At 38.2% G+C, this 25,259-nt stretch overlaps 1 protein-coding gene and 1 pseudogene across 2 annotated transcripts in view; both read right to left on the bottom strand.

Moving 5' to 3' along the window:
* Positions 1 to 25,259, bottom strand: part of LOC118370084 (zinc finger protein 883-like) — a 151,955-nt gene that overhangs the window by 46,349 nt on the left and 80,347 nt on the right. The gene's annotated exons all lie outside the window — the stretch shown is intronic.
* LOC118370082 (zinc finger protein 180-like) lies at positions 1,262 to 18,312 on the bottom strand (annotated as a pseudogene).

A 25,259-nucleotide genomic window follows, 5' to 3' on the forward strand; every position in this document is an offset into this window, starting at 1 on the left:
TTACTGCGAGTGTAGCAAAATGCTTGTGCTTCTAGTTCTGACAATGCAGTAATAACCAACGAGTAATCTAACCTAACAATTCATTATTTATATATATATTTTTAATGTCATGAAAAGTACTATACAAAGTAAATGTATTATTTATTATAGTCTGACATGTCTGCAAAAATGTTGCAATTTTGTAATGTGTTTTGTTTGGTAAATATCAATTCACATTGGTGGTGCCACTAAATAAACAATACATTATTTAAATCAGTATTGTTGATATTATTATTATTATTAAAATATGTTTTTATAATGGAGGGAGGGAGGACAGGGAGTTAAAAAATGAACCCCAAAAGGTTCTTAGAGGAACCATGATAAGGGGTCAATTTGAAGAACCCCTAAAGGATACTCCAGGAACCTTTACTTTTTAGAGTGTATTTTGATAAAAGTGACCTTGTCTGAGAGACATTTACATACTTATACACAGCCCCATTTGGGATGACTATTTTGGGGCGAAATAGCAGCCAGAACAGACAAACCTGATATCGCCCATAATTCGACGTCACGTGCTGAGTGGGTATGACCAAAGTTATTACTTTATGTTACATTTTTACACTATAATAAATGTTTCTGATGCCACATCACCTGTTTTCAAAGGGAGTCGTTGGTTTTTAGGGGCAGTCGCTTTTTACCTTTTTGTCTGAAAGTATTTTCTCAACTGCGATACCAACTCCGGTCAGTAGATGGCGATGTGCGTCTTTCAGGTGATTCTGCAACTGTGACGTATAATCTAGTGGACGGGACGCTTCTTCAACATCAACAGCTAGTCAGCCACCTTGGTTTATTCTAACTTTATGGAGAAAGGTTTATTCAATAAATCTAGCAACTCCTCCCATACTGGGAAAATACAGGAATACACACTCAGAGCCTCCTGACTGGGCCCTGTTTACACCTCCAAGGTGCCCCCTCACACAGGAATACACACTCAGAGCCTACGAGGCTTTTCTAAAAACTACACTTTGTGTGTTTCGCTCACCTCTTTTTTTTAAACTAGGTTTGAGATGTGGTATCCACTCAGCTCGCTGCCTCTCAGATCAAAGCTGGGTCCATCTTCTCCATTCTCAAAGTGTGGTCTCCCTGAGATCCCAAGTTTGAAGGATCCCTGGTGCACCATTTACCCAGGTCGCCAGGAGTGGTCACCAAGTGAAAATTAACATCACCAAATGTGGTTAATTTCTTTCATATCAAATGAGGAGACTAACTCTGACTTGTGTGATAAGTTTTTCTTAAACTAAATCTTTATTCACTTAATAAGGGAGCAGGTCAAGACAACATACACATATAAAGTGAATCAATTGAGTGCTCAACAATAATGATGGCTGGTCAACAAATCACCCCCAGATGATTTGTTGAGAGCCCCGATACAAAAGTACAAAGATCTTTTACAGCCAAGATACACCCCTTTCAACCTACATGACCAACAATAGACGTATAGAATGGGTCACAAGGTTAAGATTTGTAAGAAAGGTACTTATAATTCACAGCAGACAGTATCTGCTGTAGAAACAGTACTCCTTGTGTAGAGACAAGGGTCTGGCCCTCAGGTCATATCTCCCTGGTACCATATAGAACAGAAACATTAACTCATGCTCTGGAATGCCGTCTAAGTTTTATCATCCAAAAGACATTGTAAATCTCCTGTCAGTGTTATCTCCCAGAGGCTCATCCTCATTAGAACACACAGACACAATAGTTATTAAGAACCCTCTATTCTGTTGCATAAAACAACCACTTGATGCAATAAAAGTATTATAACATAATGTTGCAATTTTTGCTCTCTCAGAGTCCACTGAAAGTTGACTCGTAACAACAACTGGGACATAAAAGTCACTTAGCAAATATCGGTGATACTATCAACAATAGCAGTGTGCGGTTTCCTTATTTCCTTCATCTTGTTTAATTGTTGCCATGCACCTGCAAATAAGATTGCTCAGATGTGCGAGTGCCTTTTGAATGTTACATTTTACAATTTCACCCACCATGAGAGCCACTAAATCTGCCCAAGAAGAGGCAAACAAAAGAAAAACCCACAACAAACTTAAAGACAGGAAACAAACCATAATAGTAACCAGTAAACAGAGTAAACAGTAACAGCCAACAAAAGAACTGGTGTAACATACTGACTAACGAAGTGACACCAATCAGTGTGCCCTAACGACCTCAAAGTCCAACCTCAAAACATAAATGGAAAAACCAAAGCCAGTAACACCTTCCCCCTTTAAGACAACAACAATTATATCCTATATTTTTGTTGGAAAAGTTTGCGCACCAACAACAGAAAAAACTTCCATTTCACATTATAATCAACTACAATGCTTCACCTTCTACAATATTAACATGGTGTCTACTATGTGGCTCAGTTGGTAGAGCATGGCGCTTGTAGCGCCAGGGTAGTGGGTTCGATTCCCGGGACCACCCATACGTAGAATGTATGCACACATGACTGTAAGTCGCTTTGGATAAAAGCGTCAGCTAAATGGCATATATTACTATTACTGGCTGTCAACAATTAAAAACAAGAAAAAAAACATTTATTTCCAAATAATAATATACAATAGTATTATTTCTCACCTTTTTCTTTCTATAGAATCCTGAAACAAATTTAGCAAAAAAACTGCACTAGCTTCTAGAACTCCCATCTTCCTAAAACTCACTAGCTTCTTGAACTCTCGTCCCCTTCGAACGAGCCCAAACAAAACTCATCTCCAATACGGAAAAACTTGCAGTCAAAATAAATTGTGATGCATGGCTAAAAGCAAAACACATAACTTTTTGACTGCCCACCCTTGAGACAATCAGCAACCAAATACTCATTCTACAATGTTTGATATAATGAAAAAACTCCTTCATGCATGTATTTTCTGATGTTTAATCAGATATCTTTTATCAGAGTATCGCTTGTCACATTGATCACAGCTATAAGGTTTCTCTCCTGTATGTGTTCTCTGGTGTGATATCAGATGGCTTGACTGAGTAAAACTTTTCCCACATTGAGTACAGCTATAAGGATTATTTCCTGTGTGTGTTCTCTGGTGAGTAGTTAGCTGGCTAGATGTAGTAAAATTCTTCCCACATTGAGCACAGCTATGAGGTTTCTCTCCTGTGTGTGTTCTCTGGTGTGCTATCAAGTGGCTTGACTGAGTAAAATGCTTCCCACATTGATCACAGCTATAAGGTTTCTGTCCTGTGTGTGTTCTCTGGTGTGATATCAGGGTGTGTGGCCAAGAAAAACTCTTCCCACATTGACTACAGCTATAAGATTTCTCTCCTGTGTGTGTTCTCTGATGTGATTTCAGGGTATGTGGCTGAGTAAAACTCTTCCCACATTGACCACAGCAATAAGGTTTCTCTCCTGTGTGTGTTCTCTGGTGTACCAACAGATTGTTTAATGTCGTGTAACTCTTCCCACATTCATCACAGCTACAGGATTTCTCTCCTGTGTGTGTTCTCTGGTGTGATTTTAATTGTCCTGAGAGAAGAAAACTCTTTCCACAGTCAGAGCAGCTAAAAGGTTTCTCTCCTGTATGGATTTTCTGATGTACTTTAACGACTTTTGAGGAGGTGAAACTCTTCCCACAATGAGCACAGCTATAGGGTTTAACTCCTGTGTGTGTTCTCTGGTGGGATATCAGGATGGTTGACTGAGTAAAACTCTTCCCACATATAGTACAGCTATAAGGCTTCTCTCCTGTGTGTGTTCTCTGGTGTGATATCAGGCTGGTTGACTGAGTAAAACTCTTCCCACATTGAGTACAACCAAAAGGTTTCTCTCCTGTGTGGATTCTCTGATGCATTGTAATGCCTGATGAGGTGAATCTCTTCCCACAATCAGAGCAGCAGTGAGTCCTCTTCCCTTTGGATCTCTGCTGGTGTTTCTTGAGGTGTTCTAATGTGGAGAGACTCTTCTTTGCCTTGTCAGCATCATGAGGTTGTTGAGGCTCCCCAGAGGATCCACAATAGTCCCGTCTCTCTCCTGTGTGAACAACAAAGTCAGACAGGCGGTTAAAGGCCCACAACAGCAGAAATCCACTGTAAAAGGTGATGCCGACAGCATAGCCATTACGTTGTACAATAATTGACGTCTGTAATGAATGTTAAAATTATTTAACAAATGTCTTAAAATGAGAAGGAACAGCCATATTTTCATCTTGTTTTCACATTAGCAGTAACATTGATTATTGTAGGCTAGGAAAAAGTTATTAAAGTTGTTGAAATCCTAAGCAGTGTGCCAAATTACTTTTGGTTTCCAATATATTTCTGTGTTTGCTGAAATTGCGCCACGAGGGCGATGCACACGCAATTTGATTGCAGAAACTCCTCCATGCTAACGAGGAAACCGCTAGTTTGGATGTAGCATATCTGCCTGGAGCAAAAATGGTGAGCAAAGATTTGTTTTTCACAAATGTATTCTGAATATTACAGGGCACGATCAGGATGCTACTCAAGGAAACTCACAATAACTTCTTCAGTCTATTTGAGCTCACATTCTTAAGCCTAGGGGTCCCGTTGAAGTGAAACTGCGGGGCGCACAATTCAAATTTATAATCATAAAAATGATGGATATTAAACATTTAGGTACATATACAGTTGAAGTCGGAAGTTTACATACACCATAGCCCAAAACATTTAAAAACTCAGTTTTTTGACAATTCCTGACATTTAATCCGAGTAAAAATTCCCTGTTTTAGGTCAGTTAGGGTCACCACTTTATTTTAAGAATATGAAATGTCAGAATAATAGTAAAGAGAATGATTTATTTCAGCTTTTATTTCTTTCATCACATTCCCAGTGGGTCAGAAGTTTACATACTCAATTAGTATTTGGTAGCATGGACTTTAAACTGTTTAACTTCGGTCAAACATTTCATGTAGCCTTCCACAAGCTTCCCACAATAAGTTGGGTGTATTTTGGCCCATTCCTCCTGACAGAGCTGGTGTAACTGAGTCAGGTTTGTAGGCCTCCTTGCTCGCACATGCCTTTTCAGTTCTGCCTACACATTTTCTATAAGATTGAGGTCAGGGCTTTGTGATGGCCACTCCAATACCTGGACTTTGTTGTCCTTAAGCCATTTTGCCTCATCTTATGGAAGTATGGCTGCGGTCATTGTCCATTTGGAAAACCCATTTGCGAACAAGCTTTAACTTCCTGACATGTCTTTAGGTGTTGCTTCAATATATCCATATACTTTTCCTTCCTTCCCCCTTTTCCCTCCAAACATAACGATGCTCATTATGGCCAAGCAGTTCTGTTTTTGTTTCATCAGACCAGAGGACATTTCTCCACAAAGAACGATCTTTGTCCCCATGTGCAGTTGCAAACCTGTTAAGGGAATTTTTATCAATAATGACTAATTATGTATACATTTCAATCAGGACTGACTAATCAGAATACTATTATGTTACTGTATATGTACTAATCAGAATACTATTATGTTACTGTATATGTATGAATTTTCTTTTTAATCCTAGTACTGAATATAATGTGTGTAAATATAATCAAGAATTAGAACAATGACTGTCTGTTCCTTAGTAGAAATTAATGAACTATATCACCAGTCTGGCTAGAAGGCTTATCTACACAAGCATGACCTTGGCTCGGTCATATATTATCTTAAATAGGTAGAGACATGTGACAACCATACAGCCATTGTACTACAGCGGAGATGACATGAGCTAGTACTGAAACTAATGACGTCATTTTCAGTTTATAACCTGTGGTAAAATGTGTAAGGAGCAGTACTCTCATGAATAAAATCTGCTGTTTGACTTTAAGACTGGGCTCTGTCCATTTTTATAAAATAAGGGTCATGCAAATCCTTATGAATTGACAGAGTGTTTCATTTTAATTGGGTGTTAAAACATAGAGGAATTTAATTTCTGCAACAATTGGTCCTTCGAACGCCGTATCTAAATATCCGTCCCTGCCATCTGAAGGTACTACACCGAAAATTGTGCACGAGCGGGTTGGGTCCCGTTATTTAAGACCTGGCTTCTAATTTGAGGGTGAAAAGACAGGCCGGTGTACACCCCAGACCGACAGGGACGGTGACTAGATCCAATGAACAGTGCTTTTCCCAGTCGGCGGCAAGGTCAGTAGCCTTTATTCTCCAATTTGGGAGGAATTATTTGGGATATTTTTTATTAAATGTTCTAAGGGAGTTTGGATTTAATCAATGATAGGTGCTTGAATATTCTGAACAAATACAATGGGTTTCTACTTTGTGTTTTAACCAAAATCGATAGGAAGGAAACAGGTCTGAAATTGACCTGTGGTAAGGTGCACTACCATAAATAAACTAGAGCTTAATAAATCCTGGTTTTGCAAGCCAGAAGGTTATTAAGGAGAGATATAGTAAGTATTGTGTGATAGGACGGTCGTTCTGTACAAATAGGATAGCCATTAATTCAAAAGACATACCTAAATAAAGTTTTAACCTGAGTAGTCTATCTGTATATGGGAAGTAGTCTGACTATGAAGAAGTAGCAGATAGATATATTAAAACAGGTGAGGATAAATTAGGCTTGGTGAGAAGGCAGGGTAATTCTAAGCGAACAGAAAAATTTTACCTGTACAATGCTGAAAGAAATGAATATCTAAAGAAGAGGAGAGGGAAACTTAATCTAGAGTAGTGAGATATGAGATATTAACGTTGAAAGTCCCAAGGAGAATATCCTACGGGTGAAATGTAATGTCCAATGAAAAGTCAAATCTATTGACAAAGTTTCCAGAAAGGAGAAATACATATAGAATCCCATACACATTGATTTTCATTAAAGAGACACACACATAGTCAGACAGAAGAGCAACTAAAATAACTGTGTAACGATAAATACAGTTACATAGGTCATAGAAATATATACACAGACAATCATGAGGCATATTCACCCGGGATTAAGACGGGATATTAAATAGGTGCTGGGGGATAGGACGGTGATCTTGTACAAATAAGATATTAACTGGGCGTGGGGAGGCAGGAAGGGAATGCTATGCGGACAAGATAACTGAAATGGTAATTTGAATTGTGGGAGTATTGATCATCGTTCCGATTCAACAAATAGTACTGAAATATCCAAATGAGGAGGAGAGGGAAAACCAAAATCTAGAGAAATGGGATAAAAGCCAAATCTATAGACAAGAGGTTCTATGCGAGAGGGAAGCCTAAGAAATAGTGGCGTGAGATAACGATTATTAGCGTTCTTTATAAGCCCTCTGACACAACCGGAAAATAAGATATTAACTAGGGATTTACGACCCCTGGGCTTATGGTTGTATAGGTAACACCTAATATCTGATTCAACAGTCAAAGCTATTGACAAGGTTTCCATAAAGGAGAAAACACAAATAGAAATCCAAAGAGGTCCCGGAACTAACGGGAGATTACCGTTATAGGAGAACAAAGAGAATGGAAGGGAGGCGTCCAAAATCTGACTCAGACAAATAACCTGAATAGAAGCTGATATTACTAAAATAGTCAGGAAGGGTTTTAAATTAGGACGATTTTCTGGGAATTCTCGGTGTCGAAGTTTGCGACTACAGACAATTATAATAATATAGTTATTGGCGGGGAGACTCAATCATTTTAATAGCGGGACACCGAGGTTCGTATTTCAGCTTTGAAACCAATAGACTAAAATTGATTTTAGATTGTAATTCATCTATTTGTATGTTTTGCCTGGCATTTAGATGGAAAATGCGTGCATTATAGCTTAGAGTTACTTTTCAAAAGTGGTTAAAAGTTCCAAATACATTTTTTTTAAAGGAGCTGAATATCGTAAGGATAGTCTGAAAAGATGCTACAGCTAGCAACGGAATTGCTAGGCATTCAATTGGGCTATATAGTTAACTACTTTAGACCAGAGTCCTATTCCCTTTATAGTGCACTACTTTGGACTATAAATAGGTAAGAATAGTTGTATCGTAAAAAGTTGTGATTGTTTCCCCGAGTATTGATTTTTGGTTAGGTAACGCCAGTGAATTCGAACAAGAAGTTGACGTATTCTAAAAACATTATCTGTTTTCATTACGGGGAACAAGTAAATGTCTTATCTTAAAAGGGACAGTACACGCTTATCAGTGGTTTGAGTGTATAAAATATTTTGGGGCGACAATTTGGAGATGGACTGAATGAGTTACATGAAACATCGAGGGATTTGGAGCGAATGATGTGAAGGGATTATCATACTTAGGTTTCGTTGTTGTAGTAAACGTTTGGGTTAAGGGGATTTCCCTGTTTCCAGAGACAAGATATCTTAAAGGGGTACATTCACATATGGAATATTAGGAGTTTTAATTAGACAAGTGAATAATGTATTGGGAATAGAGTTGTAATTAAAATGCTAAGTCAAAGACGAGACAGTTACTTAAATCAAAATGAATTCTAAATAATAACGAAGAGACAATTACGATTTATGCCTATCGAAATGTTCGTATAAATTTTGCGAATTGAGAGATGTTGATTGATGTTGTAAATTCTAATTCAGGATTCAACAGATGTGATAAATTAGGTTTGATGCTGTAGACAGCCAACAATTATTTACTGTTCATTGAAGGTCATTGCGGATCGGCTCTAGGTTGAGCACTTGTTGATGACATCACTCGCAAGGCACTTTTGTCGCCACGGAAATGATGTTGTGACTGGGGGTTAACCGAGAAAATTGTTTGCTGATAAAAGTGTTTTGTTTATTTGGTTACTGGTTATGGTCAATTTTGGTGTGTTTAAGTAGGATTCCTTATTCCGGGACGGATGGAAGTTATCTAAAATATGTAAATTGAAGGAATGCGTTTACATTTTTATTAAATATCTGGGATTAAATTACGGATTTCTTACACTGAGAAATGTACAACATGTGCGGCAGAGGGAAAAAGTAATACATTGGATAATAATGTTATCTGGTTAATTGTATCTAAGGGTAGCATGTTCATTTAAGTAAACATATACATTGACGTTGTTTAAAACTTATGATTGGTGATTTGAGGTAAAGGGGAATTATCATTAGGTTTAGAGTTTCTGAATCGAAGTAGCATAGTGAATCTTAGTTGGGCGTTTTGTGTTCTTCTGGGAAAATTGATGTTTAGGTGTCTCACTTTTAGATGTTTCCTGGGATTATAATCTTGGGGAGGGTGGGTGAGATTGAGGGAATAAATGACCAAATTGAAAAAGACCTGGAAATTTATTAAGTTGTTTATTCATTAAGGTTTGCAAGTATATACATGTAAAACATTTGTTAGTACTATTTGTTTTAGTGCAAAGGTATTTTAAAGAGGCACGCTCACATATGGAACTTTATGAGTTTTTATTACACAAGGGATTTATTTTTATTTTTAAGGATAAAGGGTAATTTAATATGTCTAATGTGGTATGGACATGACTATAAAAGGGTGGTATGACCTATTGACCTTATCATGGCTATCTTTTGGGGTCTGATCAGCCTCAGGGGAGAGCCATTTGTATAATGAATTTGTGGTCAATTGGGTTACTAGTTTTAAGGTAAATTAATTATAATGGAGTTTTAGTTTGGGGTTAGAATTATTGTTTGAATCACTGAAGAGAAAGTGTTTCAGGATTCTGTTTTACAATATTAGCTGTGAAGTTTTTGAATGGGCTATTATTGATTTGGTATTACAACAGAAAATAATCCTATTTATCATTGAGAATAAATAGGGGGAGATAAAACATGGTCCTTTGAGGTTTGGACAGGACACCATATTAAGCCAATAGGGCAGGAAATGACATAGAAAAATACGTTTAAGTTCTTAGGGGTGATAAATTACTGTAGATAAGGTATTCCACACTATGCAACATATATTAAATTAATGTTATTGTCAGATAGAATACTGAGGATCCCTGAAGAAAAGAGCTTGTAAGTGTAGGAAGGATTTTGATATGGTTAGCATTTGTTTTGGCTTTGTTTGACTATTAGGAGTTTTTTAAAAATATTATTAAATTTTACAGGAATATAGGACATCTGTAATGATTTAGGATTATTGTTAGGATTTAAGATAGATTGATTAAGGAAATGTAAGGACTTCAGAGATTGCCACTCATAGACATGTTTTTTTCTAAAAATCAATGATTTTAGATAAAGTCAAACAGTGAGAAGCTTAGTGGTATTTGAGGTAGGAGAGACAAGGGTTACTGTTTAAATCGGTAAATATATATATATTTAACAAAATATATAAGTAGCACAGATACTTCTTAAACTAGATAATACACATGACAGAGAATTGATACAGGATTGATATGAATGGATGCCCAAGGGAGAATTGGACATACATGATAATGTCAGAATATAAGGATAATTTACTAATTCTACCTAAGTCATTATTTAGGGTAGATAAGGTTGTTACCTGGGCAGAGCCAGGTATCAAAAGGGGGATGGGTAAGTCAGTGGCCTATTGGATAATAAACTAATAATAAACACACAAAAATTGCTAATGAATAGGCATAGAAGTTAAAGATATAATCAGATAAAACATATGAGAAACTGTTTGTTAACCAAGCCTGTATGTCCAGGATTTTATGCATTACAGGTGAACTACAGGTGAAGTCACTCAATCCAGTCCCTGAGGCTTGTTGGGGGGACCATACCAAGGACTCCTGGTGACAGCTAGCTGAAAGAGCTACCCGGACTCATATCACACGGCGGGAGGGTAAGACACACTAGCACTGTCGAACATTAAACAGTGTTCGAGAGGAAAACTGGAATTAACAGAATTCCGGGGGCCATCTCTCGAATGAAGAATTCCTTTCTGTCTTTTCACCCCTGTTTTTGTTCATAGAAGTGAAGGTGTGTCTGGCTCTTGCTAATGATGTGTTCTCGGGGAGAGGGTGGGGCTTCACATGGGCGCTGTTCGTCTGATCTGTCTTATCGTGGGTGCCATATTCCTGATACAGCACGTCCCACCTGAGTATGGTATGCAGAGAGTGGTAATTTGACCCATGGTTTAGACGATGAGGATTTTGTTCCAAAACAAGCATAAGAGATCCCTAGATCTGGGTAGACAGGAAGTTAGAGTATAGGTTGGAAGGATCTCTCAATGGAGTTTTATGTAGACCAAATGGGGTCTCTAACTACATGGCAGTCTAGGACTCTGAGCCATTATGGTATATATCGGTGCAGGTCCCCATATTGATCGTGGACACAGGTCATAGCTCATACGGAGAGAGAGGGCTATATGAATCCACTCACCCAGTATGGAAGGAGGTGGAGTATAGTGGAGGTGAGAGTTTTTGACTGTAATCCGGAGAGAGGGATGTATTGCATAAAGATATGCCTTACCCTTTAAACAGTAATGAAGGAGGATCTAGGGTTGTGGTATGATGAATATGACCAGTTTTTGGTCGACACCCTAGTACGGTTCCGGGTAAAGGAGGTTAGGCCAGTATGGTAAAGCTGTTCACGAAAGCAGGAATGCCAGATAATGACAGTTGCATTGATTTGCACTATTTATATCCACAGGTTCCTCCCTTTACAGTAACCGGAGGAGATTATTACCGTTTGGCCCGGTACTCTTGGGAAATTATGTCAGGGCGAGGTTTTACCGGCAGATTGGACAGGATTATGCTCCCTTGTACATTTGGGAATGCCTTTCACACTCATTCAACACCAAGACATGAAGTTTTACTTTACTATTGTAAAGTGGCTGTTCCACTGGATGTCATAAGGTGAATGCACCAATTTGTAAGTCGCTCTGGATAAGAGCGTCTGCTAAATGACTTAAATGTAATGTAAATGAAGTTAGCCAAACGGGAGAAAAGAGCTACTCCATCTGGGTCTTTTGATGACAAAGTATACATTGATAACATTGGGGTTCCACGGGGGGTGCCAGATGAGTTCAAAGCAAGATATCAGATCCTAGCAGGATTAGAGTTAAGCATTTCCGGGTGGTCTACTCTCAATAAGAACGTGGACTAGATTAATTATATTTATTATAATCAACAGCGCTTTACCAATTATACCAGAGATGCTATTAAAGGTTTTGCAGAACAGACTGAAGCAACCAGCCTGATGGCTTGGCAGAATAGAATTGCATTAGATATGTTATTGGCTGAAAAGGAGTATGCGTGATTTTCGGGACCGTGTTTGTGCTTACATCCCAAATAACACAGCTCCGGACGAATCAGTGACCGAAGCCTCAGCTGGTTTGACCACCCTGGCTCACGGTTTGGCAGAAAACCCTGGGGTGGATACTTATCTGACTAATTGGTTTGATAGTACGTTTGGAAAATTGAAAAATATTATGATCACTGTATTATGGGCGACATTCACCTGTGTGACTGTTTTAGTTTTTTGGGGCTGTTGTCTAATTCCCTGTGTACGAGGCCTTGTTTCCAGGACTCTGGAGAAATCGATGAAAATGGATGGTGAGGTACCAGCCGATTCCAGGTTCTGACCCGTGGAGTGCTGAATGCATGTCTACAGAACAAGTGGACAAATCTGGATCCTTCATTTGCGGGGAATTTATATTTGATGAGACCATTTTTGATATTTAGAGAGGTTAGGTTGTGTCTTGTTTCGATATTAGACTGTTGTTTTATGAAGATTGTAACGAAAATCCTGATAAGAAGAGTTATGATTCTGATGTAGGCCTAAGAAACAGTCAGTGTGAATGCAAGTAGTGGGTTATGTTTAGGTGATGTTTTGATGACAAGAAATATTTATAATAAAAATAGAAATAGGCTTTTTATTATTACAATATAACTACATGTGTGATTGGATGTATTATATTTAATCAAAGGGTGGATATGTCAAGGGAATTTTTATCAATAATGACTAATTATGTATACATTTCAATCAGGACTGACTAATCAGAATACTATTATGTTACTGTTAATGTATGAATTTTCTTTTTAATCCTAGTACTGAATATAATGTGTGTAAATATAATCAAGAATTAGAACAATGACAGTCTGTTCCTTGGTAGAAATTAATGAACTATATCGCCAGTCTGGCTAGAAGGCTTATCTACACAAGCATGATCTTGGCTCTGTCATATATTATCTTAAATAGGGAGAGACATGTGAGAACCATACAGCCATTGTACTACAGCGGAGATGACATGAGCTAGTACTGAAACTAATGACGTCATTTTCAGTTTATAACCTGTGGTAAAATGTGTAAGGAGCAGTCCTCTCGTGAATAAAATCTGCTGTTTGACTTTAAGACTGGGCTCTGTCCATTTTATAAAATAAGGGTCATACAAATCCTTATGAATTGACAGAGTGTTTAATTTTAATTGGGTGTTAAAACATAGAGGAATTTAATTCCTGCAACAAAACCGTAGTCTGGCTTTTTTATGGCGCTTTTGGAGCAGTGGCTTCTTCCTTGCTGAGCGGCCTTTCAGGTTACGTCGATATAGGACTCGTTTTACTGTGGATATAGATACTTTTGTACTTGTTTCCTCCAGCATCTTCACAAGGTTCTTTGCTGTTGTTCTGGGATTGATTTGCACTTTTCGAAACCAAAGTACGTTCATCTCTAGGAGACAGAACGCGTCTCCATCCTGAGCGGTATGACAGCTGCGTGGTCCGATGGTGTTTACACTTGCGAACTATAGTTTGTACAGATGAACGTGGTACCCTCAGGCACTTGGACATTGCTCCCTAGGATGAACCAGACTTGTGGAGGTCTACATTTGTTTTCTGAGGTCTTGGCTGATTTCTTTAGATTTACCCATGATGTCAAGCAGAGAGGCACTGAGTTTGAAGGTAGGCCATGAAATACATCCCCAGCCATGACACCATTTTCTGGAATTTTCCAAGCTGTTTAAAGGCACAGTCAACTTAGTGTATGTAAACTTCTGACCCACTGGAATTGTGATTCGGTGAATTATAAGTGAAATAATCTGTATGTAAAAAAAGGTTGAGTAATCCACTTGTTCAACATGCAGACAAAGGAATCCAAAAAGATACGACTAAACTTTGTTTCAACAAGTCAAAATATGTTTCTATTCACTCCTCAGAGACTCTAAATGTAATCAAACTTTAATATTTCTTACGGAAAGAAGTATGTTCAATAGGAAACCGATTTTAGCAGGTGCGTCCTGTCTTCATGTCGCGCGTGCAAACACGAATTTCCACAACTGTGTCCCTGAACTAAAACGGATATTTCTTATTAGTTTTGGAAGTTACAAGCCTGAAACCTTGAACAAAGACTGCTGACACCGTGTGAAGCCATAGGAATTGCATCCTGGGGGCTATTATTCAGTATGCCCTTTCTCTTGCAATTCTAAGTCTCTCTCAAAAATAAATCTGTTTTGTTTTTCTTTAGATTTTATCCTACCATATCTATTGGGTTATTCTCCTACATTATTTTTTACATTTCTACAAACTTCAAAGTGTTTTCTTTCCAATGGTACCAATTAAATACATATCCTGGCTTCGGGGCCTGAGCAACAGGCAGTTTACTTTGGGCACGTCATTCAGACAGGAAGTGGAGAAAAAAGGGGCCTAGCCCTAAGAACTAAGCTCTGTCTATTCACTAGTTCACCAACGTGGGGGAAAACTCAGAGGAGTAACCTCAATTTCCAGGTTGCTTATGAGTGCATTTCACATTACTTTGGTGTCACGCCTTGGTCTTAGTATTTTGTGTTTTCGCTATTTATTTGGTCAGGCCAGGGTGTGACATGGGTTTATTTTGTGGTGTGTTTTTGTATTGGGGTTTAGTAGGTATTGGGATTGCGGCTGAGTAGGGGTGTCTAGCATAGGCTTGGCTGCCTGAGGCGGTTCTCAATCAGAGTCAGGTGATTCTCGTTGTCTCTGATTGGGAACCATATTTAGGTAGCCTGGGTTTCACTGTGTATTTTGTGGGTGATTGTTCCTGTCTCTGTGTTAGTGTTCACCAGATAGGCTGTATAGGTTTTTCATTCCGTTTGTTGTTTTTGTATTGTTCGTGTTTTTTCTTTATTAAAGATGTATCGAACTAACCACGCTGCATTTTGGTTCGACTCTCCTCCAACGGAAGAAAGCCGTTACATTTGGATTATAATTGTAAAGCTCGCTTCAATTTCCTGCTAAATATGTTTGTGTTATTGTCGCAAATCAACTGCTTTAAACTTTAAAAAACACTTCAACAAGTAAAATGTACTTTGGCTAGCTTTGCCATCACCCTGACAATGAGGGTTTGTAAGTGTTTGCCAAATTGGCACATAACGTCACCTAACAATAACACAGATCTACTGTAGGACTCATAACATAACAATAACATAGACCTACTGTAAGACCCATAACGTCACCTAATAATAACATAGACCTACTGTAGGACCCATAAGGTCACCAAACAACAAATATACCTATGTCGTGATGTTTGTCATTTGACACAGATTCAGAAAGTGATTTCTTGAATCAGCTGATGATAGTTGAACATGTGACTGTAACTAAACAGCTATCGTATTAAGAATGATGTGAAATTTCTGAAGAACCACGTTAATGACAGTATCCATTTGGCTGTTGTCAATCAACTTCAGATGACTCTCAGTTAAAACCATTGGATTTAGCAAACTCTGAAATGATGTAGGATTTCTGTGCCCATGAAAACTGTTTTCCCAGCGTAACATAAGAGACACTAAATGATAGGTAGTTCAAGTGCATTTCAGAGATCTGAATACAAAAAACTGTCTGACAACAAGATCCCGTATTTAAGGTGACTTCTTATCCTCTGCAAAAATAGCCTAAAGCTGCGTCTGTCCCGAACTCACTGGAAGGGGAAACTGAGGGCCCAGAATATTTTATACAATATCGCAAGCTTGCTATCGCGAATTTCGGGCGACCCAGTTGATAGAATGTTTCAAGTTCGTACAGCCAATGTGATTTATAGGATATTTATTTTTTATCCTGATATGTTCTACCTGCAATGTTTTTATTTTTTGGCTTTATGTAGGCTATTTTTACATAGTTGGCAATGGCAAAAGTTACTTTTAGATCTGTATAATTTTCTTCTTCTGGTTAGGTTATATTGATGACTGGCTCCCTTTAGTAATTTGTCTATCTGTAATTATTTAATCAAACAGCATGCTTAAAGCATCAGACAAGTTATGTACATATAGTTGATTTTATAAAAACACATGGGGCGATTGGTAGAAAAACAGATGACTCTTGGTTGACCAATATTTATTTTAGCTGGGGACAGCACGAGAACATGAATTTGGGGTTCCCGAGTGGCGCAGTGGTCTAATACAATGCATCCCAGTGCTCGAGGAGTCACTACAGACACAGTCTGGATTCAAACCAGGCTATAACAACCGGGCCATGATTGGGAGTCCCATAGGGCGGCCACAATTGGCAAAGTGTCATCCGGGTTAGGCAGTCCGTCTATAAGAATTTGTTTTTAACTGACTTGCCTAGTTAAATAAAGGTTATATTTAAATAAATACAAATAAAAAATGTGTTTATGACAAACAGTTTTTTTTTACAAAGATGTCAAGAAACCAACTTTGAGAAGGGTTTAAAGCAAAGGTTCCAAACCAATTCATGAATGTAATTGAATCTAGGTATGTTTTGTAATTGAATCTAGGTATATTTCACCTTTAATGTAATTTAATCTAGGTATGTTTAATGTAATGGAATCTAGGTATGTTTTGCCTTTAATGTAATTGAATCTAGGTATGTTTCGCCTTTAATGTAATGGAATCTAGGTATGTTTTGCCTTTAATGTAATGGAATCTAGGTATGTTTTGCCTTTAATGTAATGGAATCTATGTATGTTTAATGGCATGGAATCTAGGTATGTTTAATGTCATGGAATAAAAATAATTGTCTGAATATATATCTAAGAAATCTCGGTGCTCAAAGCTTCACATGGAACCACAGTAACACGTTGGATAACGTTCACAACATGGAACAACAGTAACCATAGTAACACATTGGCTAACATTCAAGGCTACAGACTTACTTACAAGCCCTTAACCAAAAAGAAGTCAAGAAAAATAAGTGTTTAGTAAAAAAAATACAAAATAAAAGTAACAAATAATTAAACAGCAGCAGTAAAATAACAATAGCGAGGCTATATACAGGGAGAACCAGTACAGAGTCTATGTGCGGGGGCACCGGTTAGTTGAGGTTATGTAGGTAGAGTTATAAATGCCTATAAATGTTAAACTGTCGTAACCATCAGAACCCAAAATATACGCTTTTTTTACTCGGTATATACACCGAATAAAAGGAGCAAGCAGGTATGATTTTCTCTTTCATTTTGAGCCCTTGGGAAGAAGGCACCAGAGCCTACCCTGCTAACGGGTTCCCAATAGATAACACAACCACAAAGTGCATGAAAGCATGAGGTGTGGCTAACGTTTGCACGCTTTCGCTAGCTACTAAGCTAGCATACAAACTCGGTTGCACAGAGTAGATCCTCCATATGATGTTGAGAAATAGTGCATTGTGGGTAGTGTAGAAGACCCCTCTTTCACAGTGCTGCTACTCTCTGTTAATTATCTATGAGTCACTTTAAGTGATTTCTTCAAGAAACAACTACTGTTTGCCCCTCTAAGACTACATTTTGGGCTAATCTAATAGGAAATATTGAGGACTACAATATTTCAGGCATTGTCATTGGATGCGTTTGATCAATTGTTAACGTTGTGTTGACGGTCCACTCTTGATGTTCTAAACATTACAGTGAAGCTTCAGCCATTCCTACAGAACAACATTAAAGTGTACAACCCCTTTACTGCATATTGGTTCAAAGACTGTAGAGACGGTACTTACTGGTATTAAACATATCTCCAATCTCCTCTTCTTCCTCCAATGTGACAGTCATCTCCCCCTCCTCCTCTTTCACTCCAAAAACTGCATCCACTTCTGTCTCTTCCTCCTCTTCTTTTACTGTAACAGCCTCCTCTTTCACTCTGAACGCATCTTCCTCTTCTTTCACTGTAACGTCTTTCTCTTCTTCTTTCACAGTAACAGCCTCACCCTCTACTTGTTTTTGTATTGTAACAGCCTCCTCTTCCTTCTCCTCTTTCACAAGAGCTTCTTTCTCCGTCCAGCAGACCTCCTCTTTAACAGGAGAGTAGCTTAGTGAACTCATGGCCGGGGGATGTTAGCTAGCTAGCATTAGCGACTAGCCTAGTTCTAAGTTTTAATTTAGCAAACCAGCTAGCTGACAAACAACGTAAAAATATAATCAAATGGGCCAACAAGTACATATGACAGAAGTGTGTTTAATACACAGCGACTAATATACACCAAAACAGTGTAAAGATCGTGAATGTTGTAGCTATGTTTGCTAGAAAGCTACCGAGGTGTCTGACTAGCTGTTGTTGTTGAAGGAGCGTCCACTAGATGATACGTCATACTGGCAGCGTCGCCTGAACCTAAAATACCCACATCGCCACCTGCTGACTGGAGTGGGCAATGCAGTTGAGGAACCAAAGGTTCATTTCTGATTTATTCCAGAAAAGTGTAATATTATATTAAATCGTTCAAAGAGAATCATGTGTTGATTGATTCGTATTTAATGAGTGAGCATTTAAAACAAACTTTACACCCCACTACATATTTGCATTGAACCATACTTCTGACATGGATCATTTTGACCCTAGAGGCATATCTTTTATCATAGCCAAAAATGTGGTTTATTCAATTCTTCCAATTTCTCATGATTTTGTCAATCAACTTGTTCTTAATAAATCTAAATCATGGTTTAGTGTTTCTGTATCAATATGGACTTTTAACAAGTTAAAATCCTTTGGAGTCATTTTGACCCCAGCCAAAAGCACCGTTGATAAATAGATTTCTTTCAAAGAAAAATGTAATCACATTTTATTGGTCAAATACACGTGTTTAGCAGATGTTATTGTGGGTGTTATGAAATGCTTGTGGTTTTAGCTCCGACAGTGCAGTAATATCTAACAATTTCACAAAATATACCCAATACACACATATCTAAGTATTTGAATCTAGGTTTCTCTGTAGACATGATCCACCCCATCAGAGGCTGGAGGACCACCTGTATCAGTGGTTTTGACCAGATAGACACCTGCAGACACCCAGTATAGTGCTTCTCATGTACTCTAATAAGATTGGACTTTTCTATACCACGTATCACATGACTGTGCTCCTGTTATTAACGATCCCAATTAGTTCATGCCAAGGCAGCAGCTACTCTTCCTGTGGTTTATTAAGGATCCCCATTGGTTCCTTCCAAGGCAGCAGCTATTCTTCCTGGTGTTTATTTTGGATCCCCATTAGTTCCTGCCAAGACAGCAGCTACTCTTCCTGGGGGTTATTATGGATCTCCATTAGTTCCTGCCAAGTAAGGTCAGCGAGCATACCAGCCTGCCTGAACTGCCCCTGAATTAACAGGTATAAATTATGGGTTATGAATGAACAGGTATAAATGATGGGTTATGAATTAACAGGTATAAATGATGGGTTATGAATTAACAGGTATTTTACATTTGCAATTATTCAAATATTTTCAAGTACATTTCATCAGAGCAACATGATAATTAATGATTTCTGAACAACCATTTTTTATTTAATGTCTATTAAGTGTATCTTATCAACTTTATTTCAACTGGTAATATTTCATTATAGAGAATATAACATGACAATACATGACATCTAAGTAGCAGAATATGATTATGGACTAACAGTCTAACAGTATGAAGGACACAACTCATGCTATTCTGGGTAAACAGTGAGAGACTAGTTCAAATCAAATCAAATGTATTTGTCACATGCAGATGTTAATGCGAGTGTAGAGAAATGCTTGTGCTTCTCGTTCCGACAATGCAGTAATAACCAATGAGTAATCTAACCTAACAATTCCACAACTACTACCTTATATACACAAGTGTGAAGGGATAAAGAATATGTACATAAAGATACATGAATGAATGATGGAATGGAACGGCATAGGCAAGATGCAGTAGATGGTATCGAGTACAGTATATACATATGAGATGAGTAATGTAGGGTATGTAAACAAAGTGGCATAGTTTAAAGTGGCTAGTGATACATGAATTACATAAAGATGCAGTAGATGATATAGAGTACAGTATATACATATACATATGAGATGAGTAATGTAGGGTATGTAAACATTCTATTAAGTGGCATTGTTTAAAGTGACTAGTGATATATTTTACATCAATTTCCATCTATTCCCATTATTAAAGTGGCTGGAGTTGAGTCAGTGTGTTGGCAGCAGCCACTCAATGTTAGTGGTGGCTGTTTAACAGTCTGATGGCCTTGAGATAGAAGCTGTTTTTCAGTCTCTCGGTCCCTGCTTTGATGCACCTGTACTGACCAGTGTCGTCCGCAAACTGTCACTGCATCAGTTGATTTGTTGACAATTAGGAAACAATATGTCATGTTTTACTCGTACCTCAGCCAGCATTGTGAATGGTTAGGAAATAATATGTCATGTTTTACTCGTACCTCAGCCAGCATTGTGAATGGTTAGGAAATAATATGTCATGTTTTACTCGTACCTCAGCCAGCATTGTGAATGGTTAGGAAATAATATGTCATGTTTTACTCGTACCTCAGCCAGCATTGTGAATGGTTAGGAAATAATATGTCATGTTTTACTCATACCTCCGCCAGCATTGTGAATGGTTAGGAAATAATATGTCATGTTTTACTCGTACCTCAGCCAGCATTGTGAATGGTGAGGAAATAATATGTCATGTTTTACTTGTACCTCAGCCAGCATTGTGAATGGTGAGGAAATAACATGTCATGTTTTACTCGTACCTCAGCCAGCATTGTGAATGGTGTCTGATGCAGTGACATACTAGACCATGGCAGTAAATCTAATACTTAGGGGTTTTTAGTCATGCATGAAAGTCTGTGGTGGTTCTGTGGTTATAAGTTAATGACTTTGGAATACATTTCTGGCCATGCTGGCAGGGTCTGAATCAAATGTCCACCTGGTACACTGACAGGGTCTGAATCAAACCCAATGTCCACCTGGCACACTGACAGGGTCTGAATCAAACCCAATGTCCACCTGGTACACTAACAGGGTCTGAATAAAAACCAATGTTAAGGGGAGGGAAGATTGGTCAAGAGTGTGATGATTATTGTTGTTCTACTGCCTGATTGTTATGCAACAACACTGTTTACAAAAGCTTTGTTAAAGAACAAGTTGTTGTTTCTGTCACACTGCTTTGCTTTATCTTGGCCAGGTCGCAGTTGTAAATGAGAACTTGTTCTCAACTGGCCTACCTGGTTAAATAAAGGTTCATTTTTTTTGTATTTTTAAATGTTTTTACAACATGAACAATGTCTACACTGTATTTCTGATCAATTTTATGTTATTTTAATGGACAATTTTTTAAAATGTTCTTTCAAAAGCAAGGACACTTCTTAACCTTTGTTACACCATGTAGGAGCAGTATAGACATAGTCTGTTCATTATATACATCTTCATGATGTATTGTTACACCATGTAGGAGCAGTATAGACCTACAGTTGTTTAGATTTAGTTTGACTTAATGAAACTGCCTTTTATGTGCTGTAGTAAACATGTTTTTATTGCACTAATCAATCAACACATTCCTGTCTTTGTATGTCTCAATATAACAGTATTATTAAATTAAATCCATGTAAAATAATCTTTGTCTGAAAATAAAATATGATCCTCAACTGCGTTTCCCCTCCAGTCAGCAGATGGTGATGTGCGTCTTTCAGGCGACGCTGCCAGCGTGACGTATAATCTAGTGAACGGTTCTTCAGAAACAGCTCGTCAACCACCTCGGTAGGTCTGCTGGACGGAGAAAGAGGGTCTGGGGTTGAACATTGTTGTGAAAGAGGAGAAGGAAGAGGAGAATGTTACAGTAAAACAAGTAGAGGGTGAGGCTGTTACAGAGAAAGAAGAAGAGAAAGACATTTCAGTGAAAGAGGAGGAAGATGCGTTCATAGTGAAAGAGGAGGATGTTACAGTAAAAGAAGAGGAAGAGAAAGAGGAGGATGCCAATTTTGGAGTGGGAGAGGAGGAGGGGGAGATGACTGTCACATTGGAGGAAGAAGAGGAGGTTGGAGATCTGTTTAACACCAGTAAGTACCGTCTCTGCAGTCGTTGAACCAATATGCAGTAAAGGGGTTCTACACTTTAATGTTGTTCTATAGGAATGGCTGAAGCTACACTGTAACGTGTAGAACATCAAGAGGGGACCATCAACAAAACATTAACAATTGATTAAATGCATCTGAAATACTGTAATCCTCAATATCTCGTATTAGAGTAGCCCAAGATGTACTCTTAGAGGGGCAATCAGCAGTTGTTACATCCGTTTTGGGACTTATACATTAATCATATCTTCCCACCTGTTTCTTGAAGAATTCACTATCGTACCCCATCAGAACCAAAAATATAAGCTTTTTTAAATCCAATGTTTGTCAGTAAATATAAACAAGCACTGTATATCATCAAAACATGATTAATTGATTTAATTGAGTCTCAATCATTTCTAAAACATTTTTTTAAATTCTTTAAATGTTTAAAAAAAATCTAATTTAGACTAAGTAACGTAACAAAATGTGGAAAAGGGAAGCGGTCTGAACTTAATGAATGCACTAGGGTCCCGACTAAAAAAAATCTTGGGTCAACCAAGAGTCGTCTTTCCTTTCTACCAACTGATGGGTAGAAATTTTATAATGTGTATTTTTCCATATATTGACACACCATGTGTTTTAATTAAATCAACTATATGTACTGAACTGGTCTGATGCTTCTTAGAACCACCCCTCCCGGATCCGGGAGAATTGTCACCAACAACGCTGAATAGCAGTCAAATAATATTACTAGAAAATATTCATATTCATGAAATCACAAGTGAAATATAGCGAAACACAGTTTAGCCTTTTGTTAATCACCCTGTCGTCTCAGCGAAAGCAATACAAGTGTTTGTGTAAGTTTATCGATAGCATAACAAAACAATAAGTACACCTAGCATCAGGTAACTTGGTCACGAAAATCAGAAAAGCAATCAAATTAATAGTTTACCTTTGATGATCTTCGGATGTTTTCACTCACGAGACTCCCAGTTAGACAGCAAATGTTCCTTTTGTTCCATAAAGATATTTTTTATATCCAAACACCTCCGTTAGTTTGGTGCGTTATGCCCAGGAATCCACCGGAAAGAGCGGTCACGACATTGCAGACAAAAATTCAAAATTATGTCCATAATTTCGACAGACACATGTCAAAGGTTTATTATAATCAATCCTCAAGGTGTTTTTCAAATATCTATTCGATAATATATCAACCAGGACAGTTGGCTTTTCACTAGGACCGGGAGTAACAATGGCCGCCTCTCTCTTTTGCGCACAAATCACTCTGAGAGCCCTCACCTGTCCACTTACGTAACGTGGTCGTTCACACTCCTTCTTCAAAATAAAAGCCTGAAACTATGTCTAAAGGCTGTTGACACCTTAGGGAAGCCATAGAAAAGGGAATCTGGTTGATATCCCTTTCAATGGGCAATAGGGATGCATAGGAACACAGGGCTTTCAAAATAAGAGTCACTTCCTGATTGGATATTTCTCAGGCTTTCGCCTGCAATATCAGTTCTGTTATACTCACAGACAATAGTTTTACAGTTTTGGAAACTTTAGAGTGTTTTCTATCCTTAGCTGTCAATTATATGCATATTCTAGCATCTGGTCCTGAGAAATATGCCGTTTACTTTGGGAACGTTATTTTTCCAAACATAAAAATAGTGCCCCATAGCTTCAGGAGGTTGCACGCCGTTTGATTAAATAATTAAGACACACAAATGACTCGAGGGAGCCAGAGATCAAGATAGCCTAACCATCAGAAAAAAACTCTTCCTCCTCCCGCTGCTGCTGGCCTTCGTAAATTCTGATGTTATGCTCCTATAGTTTCTGGTAATAGGCTACATCAGCAGTGGGCGACCTTTTCCATTCCACCGATCCTTTGGGTTCCATTTGGCAAACTCAAGCAGGCTGCCATGTGTCTTTTACTGAGGAGTGGCTTCCGTCTGGCCACTCTACAATAAAGGCCTGATTGTTGGAGTGCTGCAGAGATGGTTGTCATTCTGAAAAGTTCTCTCATCTCCACAGAAGAACTCTGGAGCACTGTCAGAGTGACCATCAGGTTTTTGGTCACCTCCAAGGCCAATCTCCCCCAATCGCTCAGTTTGGCCGGGTGACCAGCTCAAGGAAGAGAATTCCATTAAAAAATGATGGAGGTCACTGTGTTCTTGGGGACCTTCAATGCTGCAGAATTGTTTTTTTTTTTGGTACCCTTCCCCAGATCTGTGCCTTGACATAATCCTGTCTTGGAGCTCTACAGCCAATTTCTTCGACCTCATTGCTCAGTTTTTTCTCTGACATGCACTGTCAACTGTGAGACCTTATATTGACAGGTGTGAGCCTTCCAAATCATATCCAATCAATTGAATATACCACAGATTGACTCTGAACAAGTTGTAGATACATCTCAAGGATGATTAATGGAAACAAGATGCACCTGAAAGCAATTTCGAGTCTCATAGCAAAGGGTCTGAATACTTATGTAAATAAGGTATTTCTGTTTTATCATCTGTTGGCATTATGGGCTATTGATGACACCCCTCTGAAACAAGATAACCATCAGAAAAAACTCTTCCTTAGCCTACTCCTCCCACTGCTGCTGGCTTTCGTAAACTCTGATGTTATGCTCCTAAAGTTTCTGGTAATAGGCTACACCAGCAGTCATTATGCTCCTATAGTTTCTGGTTATAGAGTACACCAGCAGTCGTTATGCTCCTATAGTTTCTGGTAATAGGCTACACCAGCAGTCCTTATGCTCCTATAGTTTATGGTAATAGGCTACACCAGCAGTCATTATGCTCCTATAGTTTCTGGTAATAGGCTACACCAGCAGTCAGCAACCTTTTCCAATTGGTGCCAAGTTATCTGACCATTTCTACTGATCTGGTGCCAGTTAAGATTTTCATATTCACATTTTATTGGAACAGTTTAATTTAATTTATAATAGTAATAATAATTATTATAGTCTTTATCTCAACATAATTCTCAGTGGTTAATCTACATTCTATTTAAATGAAAATGATAAAGAAACATTTTTATTGCTGTTGCTAAGTTTAAAAAAAATAACCTACATAAAGCTCAAAAATGCTAACATTGCAGCCTGCATGTATAAAATATCCTGATAAATAAATATCATATACATCTCATTGGCTACACATGGCCTGTCTGCAACAAACTGGAAACATTGGATCAACTATCTACTGGGTCG

The sequence above is a fragment of the Oncorhynchus keta genome, chromosome 37 (genome assembly GCF_023373465.1).
Source record: "Oncorhynchus keta strain PuntledgeMale-10-30-2019 chromosome 37, Oket_V2, whole genome shotgun sequence".
In the NCBI taxonomy this organism is placed as follows: Eukaryota; Metazoa; Chordata; class Actinopteri; order Salmoniformes; family Salmonidae; genus Oncorhynchus; species Oncorhynchus keta.